The 11292-nt window shown below is 39.0% G+C and overlaps 1 long non-coding RNA gene across 1 annotated transcript; it reads left to right on the plus strand.

Moving 5' to 3' along the window:
* The first annotated feature begins 3606 nt into the window (after positions 1 to 3606).
* Positions 3607 to 6099, plus strand: LOC139438363 (uncharacterized). The gene is made up of 2 exons (XR_011648043.1): positions 3607 to 3938; positions 5882 to 6099. It is a non-coding gene; the product is annotated as an uncharacterized lncRNA (long non-coding RNA).
* Positions 6100 to 11292: the final 5193 nt, after the last annotated feature.

The following is an 11292-nucleotide window of genomic DNA, read 5'->3' on the forward strand; positions in this document are numbered from 1 at the left end:
AGCACCCAAATAGGAAAAGAGCAAGTAAAACTCTCACTCTCTGCAGATTTCATGATCCTATATTTAGAAAATTCTGAGAAGTCTAGGAAAAGCTACTTGAGCAAATAAATGAGTTCAGCAAAGTGGCAGGATACAGGATCCCTGTAAAAATTCTGTAAGGGTTTTGTACTCTAGTATTGAAAAATCTGAGAAGGAAATTAGGGAAAAAAATTCCATTTATGAAAGTAACAAAATGACTCAAATATCTAGGAACCAATTTGCCCAAAGAAGTACAGAACCTATTTGGACAAAACTACAAAACAATGCTAAAAGAAATCAATGAAAACCTAAACAAATGGAAACACATTCTGTGTTCATGGATGATTGGAGGACTAAATATCTGAGGATGTCAACCCTATCCAAATGGATTTATAGATTCAGTGCAATGCCAATCAAAATTCCAACAGCCTACTTTTCAAAAATAGAAAAGGCAATTGCCAAATTCATTTCGAAAGGAAAGTGCACCTGGATAGCAAAACCATGCTAAAAAAGAAGAGTAACATGGGAGGAATTTCACTGCCTGATCTTGAAACATATTACAAAGCTACAGTGGTCAAAACAGCACAGTACTGACTACAGACATAAAGATAGACCAGTTGATCTGTAGAATAGAATTGACTCCCAAAATAAACCTTCGCCTCTACAGTAAACTGATTTTTTTAAAGATTTATTTTATTCCTCTCCTATTCCCCTCCCCCTCATTGTCTGCTCTCTTGTGTCCATTCACTGTGTGTTCTTCTGTGTCCACTTGCATTCTCAGAATCACCGCCAATATGTGTCTTTTTCCGTTGCCTCATCTTGCTGCATCAGCCCTCTGTGTGTGTGGCAGCACTCCTGGGCGGGCTGCACCTTTTTTGCAAGGGGAGCCCCACACACAAGGAGTGCACCCCACATGGACAGCTGCTACATGCACAAAAAGTATAGCCTACGCAGGAGTGGCATCACACACACAAAGAGCTGACAGCAAGATGGTGCAACAAAATAGACACAGACTCCCAGTGCTGCTGACAAGAATACAAGCAGACACAGAAGAACACACAGCACATGGATACGAAGAGCAGACAATGGGATGGGGAAGGAGAGAGGAATAATTTTTTAAAAAAAACTTAAATAAATAAATAAATAGGAAAGGCAGGACCATAAAATTTCTAGGAGAAAATCTACAAAAACATCTTAAAGACATTGTGGTATGTGGTGGTTTCTTGGACCTTACGCTGAAAACATATATAACAACAAGAACAAAAATAAATAAATATGACCTCCCCATAACTAAACACTTTTGCATCAAATAGGACTTTGTCAAAAGGTTGAAATAGTGGCCAACTCAATGGGAGAAATTATTTTGAAATCACTATCTGAGAAGTGTTTAATATCCATGATATATGAAGAGAAGTTACAAGTCAACAAAAAAAGCCAAACGACCCAATTTAAAAATAGGCAAAAGATTTGAATAGACATTTGTGCAAAGAAGAAATAAAAATGGCAAAAAAAACATGTAAAAAATATTCAACATAACAAATGATTAGGGAATTGCAAATTAAAACTACAATGAGGGAAGTGGATTTGGCCGAACGGATAGGGTGTCGACATATCACATGGGAGGTCTAAAGTTCAAACCTAGGGCCTCCTGTCCCATGTGATGAGCTGGCACATTAGCAGCACTGATGCATACAAGGAGTGCTGTGCCACGCAGGAGTGTTCCCCATGTAGGGAAGCCCCATGCGCAAGGTGTGCACCCATAAGGAGAGCCATCCAGTGCATAAAAAGTGCAGCCTGCCCAGGAATGGCACCGCACACACGGAGAGCTGATGCAGAAAGATGATGCAACAAAAAGAGACACAGTTTCTGGGTGCCACTGACAAGAATCCATGCAGACACAGAAGAACTCACAGTGAATGGACACAGAGAGCAGACAATTGGGGGGTAGGGGAGTGGTTGGGGAAGGGAAGAGAAATTAAAAAAAAAAACTACAATGAAATATCATTTCACATTTATGAGAATTGCCACTATTAAAAAGACAGACATATGTTGGAGAGAATGTGAACAGATGGAAAACAGTTATTCACTGTTGGTGGGAATGCAGAACGTACAGCCACTGTGGAGGACTGTTTAGCAATTCCTAAAAGAATTTGCATAAAGATTTGCCACGTGACCCTGCAATATCACCACTGGGTATATACCTAGAAGAACTGAAAGTAGTGATGCAAACAAACATCTGCACACCTATATTCATAGTGGTGTTATTCAGGATTGTGAAAAGATGGAAACGACCCAGGTGTACATCAACCAATGAATGGATCAACAAACTGTGGTGTATGCACATGGTGGAATATTATGCAGCTGTAAGAAGAAGAAATGTAGTCAAATAGCCCATGACAACATGGGTGAATATCAAGGACATTATGTTGAGTGAAGCAAGCCAGACACAAAGGGATAAATACTGTACAATTTCATTACTATGAACTACATATATTGTGGAATATATTTTAAGATTCCATGTGAATAGACTAATAGAAAGAGTCTCAAAGATGCAATTAGATTAGTGGTTAATTGGGGCTAGGGAAGCGATACTAAGGTGTGTGGAGTTTTCCTCCTTGGAGTAATGAAATAAATCTAAATTTTTTTATGATGATGATTGCACAATATTGTAATTCTACTAAAAGACATTGATTATTCACTTTAGATAGATCATATGGTACGTGAATATATCTCAATAAAACTGCTTAATAAATAAATAATTGTTGAAAAACAGCCAGAAATTGCACCTAGGTACAGGAAGGGAAAAAGAGACTGAGAAGTGAAGAATTTTCTTGTTTGCTTTTTTTATTATTATTGAAATAATGAAAAAGCTCTAATAATGACTGGAGTGATGAATGCAGAAGAAAAAAATAATACGAAGGATTTTTACTTCAACATATGGGTGACTTACCTGCTGAGACCAGGTTTTATGTTGGATATTCCCTAGGAAACTTCTGAGTTCGGAAAGAAGGTAGTAACCCAGGGGCAGCCCCCGCTGGACTTCTGTGCACCCACATCTCCCTGCACCCTGGGCTGGTGCACTGTTCTGGGCCTGCCAAGCTTCCAGGTGGCAGTGAGCTCCTGGACCAGCAAACTGTGGCTATCTCCTGACTGGACAGGCCAGGGGCTGGTACCATGGAGGCAGGACTCCAGCTAAGCAGAGTGATGTGGGAAGTCACATGCAGGCTTTGTGCTGCACCGGGAGCTTTCTCCTGTGATCCCCCATGGGGCGGTATAAAGCCTGAGTCCCAGGACTGCTGTGGCTCCGGGAGTCTGGCCGTGGGCTGGAGGCTCCCGGATCCTGCTCCTTCTGGGGCCCTTCCCTCTGAAGCTTCAGGGTCACTGCGCTGAGGAGTCCACTTCACCAGGCTCTGGAGAGTGGCACTGAACGCTCCCAACACCGTCTTAGAGATGAAGGCGCAGGGCAGCAGGTGAGGGGCACATTTCCACCACCCAGCTGGGCCGGCGCTTCCTGCGCTGTGGCCCGCCCGCCTGCAGGGGGCGCGCAGCCGCCTTTTCTGAGGAAACCCCGGAAACGCCCTCAGGTGCCTGTGGGCGCGGAACAGCAGGGACAGGAGGTGGAAGGCCTCGTTCCCGGGGGGCCGCTGGGCGGTGGGCGTGAGGAGGGAGCCCCTCTTCCCGTGGGGACCGCGCAGGGCTGCGTGGTGGTGCTTCGAGGGCTTTCTTCCCTAACGTGAGCGGAGGATTTCGGGTTCCTGCGCTGCCCCCGTTAGTTCATCGTCTCCTCAGGGGACGTTCAGGAGACGTGTTTGCCCAGAGCCCCCGCTCACTGAGGCTGCCAGCGCTGTGGGTTCAGGACTCTTGCTGGAGACAATCCTGACGGAGCTTCAGAGAGGAAAGACGTCTACAGCCCTGAAAGGGTAGGAAAGTATTGCAGCTTCCCGTGGAGAGGTCGGGGCGGCGGGCGTGGCCGAGCCCTGGGCTGAGGGGAAGGGGCGCTCCTCGTGCGCGGCGCCCTCGGTGGTCACAGAGGGGCGCACTGTTCCTGCACCGCTGACAGAGCTGAAGGAAATGTTGACAGACTTACACGTAGGGGCAGTGCAGCTCCCCCCATTACTTTTAAGTGTTAGTAACCCAAATTCCAACATTTATAATAATTTTATATTTCTGACTTTAAGTAAAGCAAACTTTTGAGTAAATTTTTTATTTAAGGTACCAGGGCTGGAGAGTGCATAGGGACCTTGTGTGTGGGAAGCTGGCAGTATGCCACTGAGCCAGTTTGATTCCCCAATGGTGGTTTTTTTGTTTGTTTTGTTTTAAGGAGGCACCAGAACCAAACTGGGACCTCACATGTGGGAAGCGGGCGCTCAACCCCTGGGGCCATACGAGCTCCCTAAGTTCATTAATATTTCTTTTAATTTATCTTGTTTTCAAGGACAAAACTGCCATGTTGTACAGTTTGTCATGAAAAGTGAGAGTTTTCTATTACGTTTAAGTTTAGCTTGCTGACATGTCCTTTTTTGCAGTGTGACTGTTACTATTTAAAAAATACATAGAGGTGATACCTGCACAACATGAGACTGTAGTAAATGTCCCGGGATTGTACACTTTAAATTGGTTCGTTGTTTGTTATGTGATTTTACAAGATACTTTGCCTTCAAGTTGGAGTAAGTTGCACTAAGTAAAATTTATGCATCAAGAGAAATCAGTTTTTGAAGTTCAAAACCCGATTGTGGTTTTCAGTACCTACTATTGCATACTGCCAAAAAGTACTTAAATTGAAATATGTCTAGGACTTAAAGTATCAATTTAAGAGCTATGTCAGACACTGTTGTTTTGTAAGTCATATGTATTCAGTGAAGGTAAATTTCTCCTGTAGAAAATACAAAATCTGACTTTAATTTTGTATATTTCCATGGAAAGGTGAAATCAGTATGTCTACAATCTCATTTTGTACATGCCTATCTTTTGTAGGCGTGTATCTGTAACAATATTTCTGGCTTTTTAATTGCCAAACAGTGTATTCATGTGGTAGAACAAGATACAGACAACTAAAAGAAATTTGAAAATCTCAATGTAGTCCATTTCCTAAATTAAGAAATTACTGTTGTTGTTTGGAAAATATACTTCACTTTTCATCTCAAATTTACTTGAAATGCACGCAGATAATTCTGTTTGTTACTTCTTGAATAGACAGGTTTCACACAGTTTTCAATTAATGTTGAAAAAGATACTTGGTAATTTAAATCACAATTAATGACTGACTTTATTTGTTCAGTCATTCAGTAATACAGATGACATACAGACTTATGCAAGGAATGATCTGATAATTATTTGCTGTGTAATTCTACCCTGTGGTTAAACTTAAGCCAGGAATCTGATATATGTCTTGTTCAGTTGTGGTACATTTCCATGTGATTTGCCCAACAATAAAATATTAACACAATGTCAGGATGTTTTCCATTTTCTTTTTTCCTTTTTTTTTTAAGAGCAGCTCAGTGATTTTGGGGGTGGTTAGTACAATACTGAGAGCCTTAGGAGAAAAGTACAAAATGGCCCTTAACACCAATGCCAGTATATGGTTACAACTAAGGATATTACTAATTCTTGTGCTACTTAATCACTTCCATTTTGAACATAAATCAAAGCCATTAACTTGAACTTGAGATATATACACAATACATATACAATCTTATGAAAAATATTTTTAATAAGAATCATTACACTTTTAAAATATTGGAAACTGAGTATTCTGATTTGTATTTTGACATAGAACAAGAAGAAACATGCAATTAGGGAGGTTTTTACTGATAGTAAAGTTCTTCAAGTTAATGGTCTTCCTTTCTCTTTGTACTTACCACAGGCTACCCAGTGTCCTGAGAAGATTCATTGTGAAGGATGTTGGATATATCGGAATCCCCTATATTCTGTACATGAGCTTACTGTAAACTAAAACTTCTTTGAAGACAAAATGAAAAAAAAAAGACATCGGGTAATAAATAGAAGAAAATGTCACTGTATATACAAGATAACAGACCTTACAGTGATGAAAGACATAATGTAAATAAAAATTTTTTACAATAGAAGAAGCTAAATCATTGATGTGGAGACAATGGCCACTGGAGGTGGTGAAGTCAGCGAGGAGGACAAAGACGTGTAATAAGGGGGCATTTTCAGGAATTGTCCTGAGTGATATTACAATGACAGATATGAACCAATATATATATGACCATAATCTACAGAATTGAGTGAGATGGAGAGTAAACTGTAATCCATGCTTAGTGGCAATGCCCCAAAATGTGTTTATCAATTGCAAAGAATGTACCACAGTAATGAAAGAAGTTGTTATTGTGGGGAAGCCTGGGAGGTGTGGGGAGTAGTGCATAGGGGAATCCCTTATATTTTTTATCTAACATTGTATATAATCTAGGTATCTTTTTAAAATAAATAAAAAGTAGGTATTTTTTTTAAAGCAGTGGGGAATAAAATGCACCCCCAAAAAATCACAGTAAGTTCATTTAAAAATTTTCTAATTTTTTATATTTTTAATTATTTTTTATTCCAAATTTTTTATGTTTTTGTATTTTTTATTTTTCAAACCATCATTTCATTTCCTTAGCAACTGTATTTGCTTATTTTCTTAGCTTCATTATTGAAGAAGTTTTGGATCACAGAAGGATTAGAACTGTATCAGGGAGGATCACTGGTGTAGGGAGTCGGTGACAGGGGATGTATGGAAGGTGGTTCACCTGGGGCAAACCTTCATAAAGGCACATAAATTTGTTCAAGTGTTCATGGGGCATTGTCACAGTGGGTGGAGATTTATACAATAACTGAAAGAATATTCCCATCCTGGGAAGCTCTGCCACATTCTCTAATATGATAGCAAGAATCCCCCAGATACAGTGGCAGTGACTAGTGAAGGAGGAAGGAATATTGACAGACCCTTCATATTGATGGATAACTTATGAACCTTTAATTTTGAAATTGAAACTTAGCCTAGTATTATACGGTGCCTAAGAGTTACCTCCTGAGAGCCTCCTTGTTGCTTAAATGTGGCCTCTCTCTAAGTGGAACTCAGCATATAAATGTCTTCCCCAGAGCATGGGACGTGACTCCTGGAGATGAGCCTCCCTGGCACCAACTACCAATACAACTGGAAATAGACATTGGCCAAAAGGGGAAAGGATAAAGACAAATGAGTTTATATGTCTACGAGACTTCAAAGTGAGTCAGGGTGTCATTCCAGAGGTTGTGCTTATGTACACTTCAGCAGGTTCTCACTGACTGCCAAATAGTGGAGGCAACCAGACACTACAGGTAGGGCAGACAGCTCAGGAGTTTGGTGCCCTGCCAGTGGGCCCTACCTGGGAACTTATGCCCTGAAGTGTGACAGAGTTGGACTCAGTTTTGGTTTCCTTACCCATGGCACTTCTGCCCCTTCTATTTGACCCTATATTTAGTGCTAGAGTTGATGGTTTATGTCCAAGAGCCTTAAATCTTCGGTCTGTCCAATGGCCAGCTCAGGCCTGAATCTCAAAGGAGTTGCAACCCCTACTCTCTAGTTCATTATGTTCCTCCGGGACAACCAACAAGGAGATAATGATAGACAACAAGCATCCCAAAGAACATAGAGTCTGCAACTGCAAGCAAGATAGTCCTATCCATCTGCACCATAGGATCTAAGCCCCCTCTCAAATAGAGGAGTAGGCATCACCATGCCAGATTCCTTAGGATTGGGGAATGAATGATGGACTAAAGTAGACTTCTTGGTATTCTAGTATAGACTTACTGTGATTCTAACAATGGAAGTACTTTTATCATTGGTATGGAGGCAATGGCCCCTGGAGGTTCTGAGGGCAGGGAGAGGGAAAACTAGGTGTAATATGGGGACATTTAAAGACATTAGGAATTGTCCTTAATGACACTGCAATGGCAGATATAAACCATTATATATCTTGTCAAACTTACAAAATTGTGCAGGAGTTACAATGTAAAGTATAATCCATTCTTAGTGACAATGCTCCAAAATGTGTTCATCAGTTGTATCAGATGTACCACACTAATGAAGGATGTTAATGTGGACAAATGTGGGAGGGGTTGGGAGAAGGGCATATGGGAATCCCTTATATTTTATATGTAATATTATGTATCTTTTTAAAAAATTAAAAACTGTATTTTAAAAAACCCAAAGGGGTATTTGTTTAGAAAGGTGTCTTTGCCACGAATCTCACCCAAAGTCAGTGTTGGTGCTAGCCACATCCAATTCATGGGGTAAGTCAAGGCCCACTCCCTTTACTGCTTGAGATTGTATTACTGCCCCCTTCTTAAAAAGCAGCCCACTTAGGAGATTTTCTCATTTCCATGTACAACCCTTCCTGATTAGCACGTACATTGGTTTTTAATATCTGAGCTAAATGAGGAATGAAGGGTTTCCAGTACCTCAACAACCATGAAAAGGCCATTAATCGTTTTGGTTTGTGGTGTGGGAAAACATCATACTTTAACAACACTTAAGAGTTTACTGGCAGCAGGGACCTTGCAAGTTTGTCCCTACTGTTTGCCCATTCCAGGCTCTTAAGATAAAATACCATTGTTTCTGAGGCTTCTTTTAATTCTGAAAAAGAATTACTAGTTAAAATATCATCAGTATAATGAAATAGGGTTACAGCCACTGTTTTCTTCTGCACAGCTGAATCCTTTGCCACCAGGCCAGGACAGATGGTGTGGGCTATGCACATGGCCTTGGCAATGTACTGCAAGATCCACCACTGGTCCCCCACATGAAGGTGACTGCAAGCTGGCTTGACTTGCTTAAGGAAATAATAAAGAAAGCCTTAGATCTAAAGCAAAGTGATACTGACATAACTGATATTTTCCAGCAAAGCAACAATATTTGGAACTTTTGTATACAGCAGTGATGTTACTTTAATTTATGATAACCTAGTGTTATGTGTCATTCTTGGCAACCCCCAATGGCCATTCTCTACAGCCAGAGAACTGCTTCTTCAGTGGAGGTGGGGCAAATTAGATGACTACAAGCCTGAGCATCTGCCTTTCATGACAAGGTGGAGAGGTGGATTCTGTGACACAAACCATTTTTTTAAAATAATTAAAACCATGATTAACAGCATTATGCTTTTATTTAATATTTTGCAGAATACATTGTTTACTTTGGGGGAATTTTATACAATCTTTAAATATTCATGTGAACATTTTACCAGACGACTTTGGTTAACAGTATGTTATAAAAACCCTTTAATTTTGTGACTATTTCTAAACAATTTTTATTCAACTTGTAACATGTCAAATGGCCTTCACTATTTTATTACTTTACTTTTTGCTTTTACACCTTTACCATGATTACATTAATTAACTGGTATTTTAATTTAGCCATACAGGAAAAACTACTTTCTTGATTATTTTATGAAAACCTAAAATTCCCAGTGGAATCAAGATTATCTTCTTCCTACCACCACTTTCATATGCAGATTGACATGGCCTCTGACAAGTTTTCCTATTATAAAGTTAGTTTTTTAATCAATACCAATTCACTTTCTATTTAATAACGGCTTCCTGGATATTCCCATTTAAACAATGCTTTTATAAATGACTTATAACAATCCATAACCACATACACTGGTTACTTCATCTCAAGACAAATTTCACCTTCACGGAACATATTCCCTTAATCCTACCTCATATATTGTCTTCTACAGCTTGCCATATGCATTCAAAATTTGTATTACTTCCATTCTGATTTTATGAAAACCAGTTATCTTATGTTAGGACAAAACACACTCCCTTAAGTAAACTTTTCAAAATTAGTCGGCACTTCCACAAATGTTTACTTCTTTCTATATCCATTTAGGTCATATCCCTCATTCTATTCTGTAAAGCAAAAATATTCATTTCAATTTAGGAAAAAACAATTTTTTAAAAAGAGGGTTGTAATAATTTTATTAGTCAAAACTTACAATTTTCCTCATTTCAAAAATTTAACACATACAATATTAATTTAGCTTATTAGTATCCATTCTTAGTTATTAATATAAGAAGTTAGTAATTTTTTGGTCATTTGAATAGAGCTCTTTTAAGAATTGTCATATGTTAATTGATTACCATCTGGAGGTATCAAAATATACACTGAACAAACAGAGAAATGAAAAAAAAGTTAAAACACACCAACAGAAACATAAAGTTCACTAATTTGACTCATTATTCTTACTCTTTTGCTATGGCTGTTACCAAGCTCTCTGTCATTTCACATAGCTGATTATCCTGCTTTTAAGATCTCTTCTGGAATGCATGTTGCCTGTAATATGCAAGCTCATTCCTGGAAATACTTTTATTAGTCGTCAGCAACCAATTAGGAATATTCATTCAGTATAACTATAGTTAAGCACTAATATAGCAGTTTAGACCAACAGACATGTAACACATATTTTTTGAGTTTCTCTTCAGTAGTATAGTTTTGACAGATTCTTAATTCAGGAGTAAGATATTGATTTAAAACTGAAAGCTCTTTTTAACACCTTGATAAAAATTCTGATCAAAATAAAATGTGAATAAAAATATTGTTAACATTTTAATTTTCTTTTAGTTTGTAATATATTTTAATTGCAGGCTTACCAAAGCTGCTAACATTTTTTATTTATCTATTTCTTCAGGGTTTCCCAGTTCAAAAGTTACTAAACTTTGGTGGCACTCATTTTATCAATGTGGTTCTCCTGGCCCAATTAGAATTATCATGGGAACAAAACAGAGAACATTAATGTTGCTATGTTTTTCTACTTTTTCAGCAGTTTAATTCTTTCAGCCCTCACTAGCCCACAGATACAACATTCAGGTGGCAGGGGGTTTGCAGAGTTGCTGCAGGAATGTTTTCCTTATGTTAGTTAACTCATTAGCAGAATATTTTCTTACAAGCGTGTTTCAGTAAAAAGTGCTTTCTTTTGCACTTCTACTTGTGTGGGATTTTGTATCTGTGATTTAGCCTTCCTTGCACAAGTGGTTTAGCATGATTTAAAGGTTCTTCTACAGTTTCTACATCTGAATCAGTATCTCATTCTTATCTAGTTGCTCAGAGAGACCTGTCACTAAGGCAGAGGTGGAAGTCTGCAAATTCCTTTCTAGTTGTAGTTCTGCTTTCCTCTAGCCTAAGCATAGACAGACCATTGTTTGCACCTGTTCTTGTGATTCCTCTGATTTCTTAAATTCTCCTTTTGATTTACTTATCCATTGGAGATTCTGTTCCACTTTTAAGTCCTCCTC

The sequence above is a fragment of the Dasypus novemcinctus genome, chromosome Y (genome assembly GCF_030445035.2).
Source record: "Dasypus novemcinctus isolate mDasNov1 chromosome Y, mDasNov1.1.hap2, whole genome shotgun sequence".
In the NCBI taxonomy this organism is placed as follows: Eukaryota; Metazoa; Chordata; class Mammalia; order Cingulata; family Dasypodidae; genus Dasypus; species Dasypus novemcinctus.